This window comes from Mus caroli, unplaced genomic scaffold (genome assembly GCF_978045245.1).
Source record: "Mus caroli unplaced genomic scaffold, Mus_caroli_1 scaffold_2, whole genome shotgun sequence".
Taxonomy (NCBI): domain Eukaryota; kingdom Metazoa; phylum Chordata; class Mammalia; order Rodentia; family Muridae; genus Mus; species Mus caroli.
The window spans coordinates 123034558-123040436 of record NW_028227257.1 but is presented as its reverse complement, the minus strand read 5'-3'; the positions used below and the strand labels follow the sequence as shown (position 1 = coordinate 123040436).

General features: G+C 38.6%; 1 pseudogene; it reads right to left on the bottom strand.

The window, feature by feature from the left end:
- Positions 1 to 5021: 5021 nt before the first annotated feature.
- LOC110306005 (ATP synthase F(0) complex subunit k, mitochondrial pseudogene) lies at positions 5022 to 5212 on the bottom strand (annotated as a pseudogene).
- Between the last annotated feature and the right edge of the window lie 667 nt (positions 5213 to 5879).

The following is a 5879-nucleotide window of genomic DNA, read 5'->3' as shown; positions in this document are numbered from 1 at the left end:
TACATATAACAACAGAAACATAGGAAATAAAAAAAATCAAATGATACTACAAAAGCTCAACAAAACTGGAAAATCTGAATGAAACGGACAATTTCCTAGACAGATACCAGGTACCAAAGTTAAATCAGGATCAGATAAACGGTTTAAACTGCCCATATCCCCTAAAGAAATAGAAACAGTCATTAATAGTCTCCCAACCAAAAAAAGCACAGGACCAGATGAGTTCTATCTGACCTTCAAAGAGGACCTAATACCAATATTCCACAAAATAGAAACAGAAGGAACTCTACCCAGTTCTTTCTATGAAGCCACAATTGTTCTGACCCAACAAAGAAAGAGCACTTCAGACTAATTTCCCTTATGAATACCGATGCAAAAATACTCAATAAAATTCTCAAAAACTGAATCCAATAACACATCAAAACAATTATCCATCATGATCAAGTAGGCTTCATTCCAGGGATGCAGGGATGGTTCAATATACAGAAATCCATCAATGTAATTCACTATATAAACAAACTCAAAGAAAAAAAAAACATATAATCATTTCATTAGATGCTGAGAAAGCATTTGACAAAATCCAACACCCATTCATGATAAAAGTCTTGGAAAGATCAGGAATTCAAGGTCCATACCTAAACGTAGTAAAAGCAATATACAGCAAACCAGTAGCAACATGAACATAAATGGAGAGAAACTTAAAGCAATCCAATAAAATCAGGGACTAGACAAGGCTGCCCACTCTCTCCCTACCTATTCAATACAGTACTCAAAATGCTAGCCAGAGCAATTATACAACAAAAGGAGATGAAAGGGATAGAAATTGGAAAGGAAGAAGTCAAAATATCACTACTTTCAGATGATATGATAGTATACTTAGGTGATCCTAAAATTTCCACCAGAGAACTCCAAAACCTGATAAACAACTTCAGCAAATTAGCTGGCTATATTTAATTCAAACAAATCAATGGCCTTCTTATACTCAAAGAAAAAAACAGGCTGAGAAAGAAATTAGGGAAGAGAGGCCCCTTGGCCTTGCAAACTTTATATGCCCCAGTACAGGGGAACACCAGGACCAAGAAGTGGGAGTGGGTGGATAAGGGGGTAGGGGAGAGGGTATAGGGGAATTTCAGGATAGCATTTGAAATGTACATGAAGAAAATATCTAATAAAAATAAAAAATTGGAAAAAGAAAAAAAGAGATTAAGGAAACAACACCCTTCACAATTGTCACAAATAATATAAAATACCTTGGTGTGACTCTAACTAAGCAAGTGAAAGATTTTAATGACAAGAATGTCAAGTCTCTGAAGAAAGAAATCGAAGATCTCAGAAGATGGAAATATCTTCCATGCTCATGGATTGGCAGGATTAATATAGTAAAAAATGGTCATCTCATCAATAGCAATATACAGATTCAATGCAATACCCATCAAAATTCCAACTCAACTCTTCATGGTTTTAGTAAGAACTATTTGCAAATTGATCTGGAATAACAAAAATCCAAGGATAGCGAAAAATATTCTTAACAATTAAAGAACTTTTGGTGGAATCACCACCCTTGACCTCAAGCTTTACTACCAAGCAATAGTGATAAAAACTGCATGGTTTTGGTACAGTGACAGGCAGGTAAATCAATGGAATAGACTTGAAGACCCAGAAATGAACCCACACACTTATGGTCACTTGATCTTTGACAAAGGACCTGAAACCATCCAGTGTAAAAAGACAGCATTTTCAACAAATGGTGCTTGTTCAACTGGTGGTTAGCAAGTAGAAGAATGCAAATTGTTCCATTCTTATCTCCTTGTACAAAGCTCAAGTTCAAGTGGATCAAGGACCTCTACAGAAAACCAGATACACTGAAACTAATAGAAAAAGAAAGTGCAGAGGATCCTTGATGACATGGGCACAGGGGAAAATTTCCTAAACAGAACATCAATAGCTTATGCTCTAAGATCAAGAATTGAAAAATGGGACCTTATAAAATTGCAAAGCTTCTGTAAGGCAAAGGACACTATCAATAGGACAAAAAGGCTATCAACATATTGGGAAAAGAGCTTTACCAACCCTATATCTAATAGAGGGCTAATATTCAATGTATACAAAGAACTCAAGAAGTTAGAATCCAGAGAACCAAATAACCCCATTAAAAATGGGGTACAGAGCTAAACAAAGAATTCTCAACTGAGAAATACTGAATGGCTGAGAAGCACCTAAAAAAATGTTCAACATGTTTAGTCATCAGGGAAATGCAAATCACCTCACACCAGTCAGAATGACTAAGATCAAACTTTTAAGTGACAGAAGATGCTGGCAAAGATGTGGAGAAAGGGGAAAACTTCCATTGCTGGTGGGATTGCAAGCTTGTACAACCACTCTGGAAATCAGTTTGGTGGTTCCTCAGAAAGTTGGACATAGTACTACCTGAAGACCCAGCAATACCTCTCCTGACCATATACCCAGAAGATGCTCCACTATGTTCACAACAGCCTTATTTATAATAGTCAGGAGCTGACCCAGATGACCCTCAATAGAGGAACAGATACAGAAAATGTGGTACATTTACACAATGGAGTACTACTCAGCTATTAACATCAATGAATTTATGAAATTCTTAGGCAAATGGATGGAACTAGAAAACAATCATCCTGAGTGAGGCAACCCAATCACAAAAGAACACACATGGGATTCACACACTGAGAAGTGAATATTAGCCCAGCGGCTGGGAATACCTAATATATAATTCACAGACCACATGAAGCTCAAGGAAAAGGAAGACCAAAGTGTGAATACCTAGATCCTCCTTAGAAGGGGGAACAAAATACCCATGGAAGGAGTTACAAAGTGTGGAGCAGAGACTGAAGACAAGCCCATCCAGAGACTGCCTTACCTGGGGATCCATCCCATATACAGTCACCAAACCCAGACACTATTGTGGATGCTAACAGGTGCTTTTTGACAGGAGCCTGATATGGCTGTTTTCTGAGGGGCTCTACCAGTGCCTGACAAATATAGAGGTGGATGCTGTCAGCTAACCATTGGAGTGAGCTCAGGGTCCCCAATGGAGAAACTAGAGAAATGACCCAAGGAGCTGAAGGGGTTTGTAGCCAAGGCGGTAGGGAGACCTGTTTCAAAAACAAAACAAAATGAAACCTCAAGAAATAAAGTAAAAACAAACAAATAATAAAATGTTTCCTCTTTTTCAGTGGTGCTAGGGATCAATCCTGGGTCTTAAGCACTAATATACATTCCCCGCCTCACTAGTTATTTTTGTTTTTGAGTTGACAACTTTCCTTAATAAAACACAAAGTTAAAATACAAACACACACATGTGCAAGTATACACATACCTTCTTCCCTTTTCCTGTTTGTGGTAATGGGAAATACCTTTATTCAGAGACTCATAGCCTCTACTTAGTTCTCCAGATACTCACGGCTAATGACAAAGATGGGAGACAAATCAACAGTGACCAACACTGTTAGTGGAATGATCAGCAAAGTTGCCTTGACATGAAATAAATGATCCCATGCTCTTCTATTCATAGCTTCAGGAATAATTTTTTAAAGTATTTTTATATAGAAGCCATTCAAAGGAAAAGACAAATCCTTCTATGAATTTAAAAATTGGATTTTATTAGATTCTTGCAGTCACAGTGACATGGTTGGTGGAGCCTGTCTTTGGCCTTTGACTGGGCTCTTGTTCCATTCTTCCATGAAGGACATGGGCAAAACAGTAGAGTGAAAATATGAGGTGCTTGACTGCCAGTATGAGATCAACAACCTTAAACTGGATAAAACACTCAACAGATTGCCATGTGGGGTTTATGTAAAAATGATGTGAACTGTTGCGTAGAGAGCTGTTTCTAAAGCTCCCAGGGGGTTTCAGTGCCCACTGAGAGCAAATCTGAAGACCAATGACAGGAGCAGCAGAGTAGCAGCAATTCTTGTCCAGCAGCTCTGGGAAGTCTCTGGAGCAGCGAGTCTTTAGCAGTTACAAGTCGTGGAGGCTGAGGCAGGAATAAGTCCCCCTCTGTCTGACTGTAGCAGTTTTGCTTAACATGGGCTGGAGAGATTATTTTATCTTATTATTTTACTTTTTGCACTAGCAACTACTAGCCTTCTGCTCCCTGTAGCTCCCTTGGGGGCACCTACTGTAACAACATCTATATCTACAATAAGTTAAATGTGAGTCCAGGCCAGCTTTTTTTTTAAAGATTTATTTATTTATTATATGTGTGTACACTGTGGCTGTCTTCAGACACTCCAGAAGAGGGTATCAGATTTTTGTTACAGATGGTTGTGAGCCACCATGTGGCTGCTGGGATTTGAACTCAGAACCTTTGGAAGAGCAGTCGGTGTTCTTAACCGCTGAGCCATCTCACCAGCCCCCAGGCCAGCTTTTATATGATGGGGCTACCAATGTATTCTATGTCTTATTGCTTTTGCATATATACAAAATATATAAGACTAAGTAACACAGTCTGTATGTGTGTTTTTCTCTGAAAATTTAAGTTATTTACGTTCTTTAGAAGTTTTTTGATTCCTGTATTATGGAATGAAAATATTATTTTGGAAAAATACATATCATTTTCATAACTACTTCATGAAAAATCTTCTTGAATGCAGTATTTTATAAATGTTTCATGCAGAATCACAACATAAAATATGTCATCAAGTAACCAAAGGTTTGAAATGATTGAGAATAGCTGAATTGTGCACACCTGCGCACACCTTCCCTACCCGATACATGGTTGTAGAGTAAGTATACAGGGAGTCAGCCTTACTGTACTTTCATGAGATACACTTCCTATGTCTCAAAGATACTGTATTTGTGCTTCTAATTCCTTTATGCTGCCAAGCTTTTGAAAACTTTACATGATATTGAAAATACATAAGAATACCTTGACAGTTTTTTTTCCAGACTGATAATTGTGCAAATTGAGTATTTACATGAGGAGTTGACACCAGCTGCTTTGGGCATGAGCCTTAACAGGTGAGGCCAGACACTTTAGAATCCATTTACGTAGTTTTCACAGCTGGTGGCTTTTAAAGCCTTAACATGAAGTGTATGACCAACAAAACAATGCCTCCGTATGTGGCCAGGACACAAGTCATTCTGCCCATGAAAGAATACGATTTGAAAGATTTTTAAAAATACCAGTGAACTGGAATTGGTCAGTTTCTGGACCTGCCACAACTTCAGTTTTCATCTACAGCTCGAATTCCACAGCCAATGTCCAATGAACCTGGCTACCAGCTCGACCCAGCTGAAAGCACACTGGAAATGTAAAGCTATGAAGCCAATATTATTTTAAGTGAATCAGTGCGAGGGTCACTGCAGAAACTTCCATTATTATTTTTCTAAGGCAGAAGGGTTTTGGTGGTTTTTTTCCCTTGTTCTTTGATTGCAATGGAGGCGTTTGAAAGACAGAAATTATTTTGAAGAAAATATCTACTAGCTGTTCTCAGTTACTATAGGTGAAATTAAGTGAGATCACAGAGATTTTATACATCCAAAGGTATTTACACCTCTCCTGTTTGCTTTCATGGTAGAGTCTCCCAAGTCCCAGAGAGCACCTCCACTATTCAGTCAGCATCGGCAGTAATCAAATGAGGCAAAAGGGGAAGATGAACAAATTGTGAAAGGGCCTTTCATTGTCTTTGCCGAGCCAGGAACACACAGCCAAACCTCCAGAACTGGTGCAAGGCCCTGCCCAACTGCCACAAGGCTTAGTTAGGAATGTGGCTTTCTGATGTCTCTGGGGAAGAATGTGAAGTGTGATTTGATGCATTTTCTCAGCCACTCCATCCAAAGTTGTAACTGCATTAAATCTTCCATCTTTGTGCTTTCCAATTGGTATGGGCATTCTGGAAGAA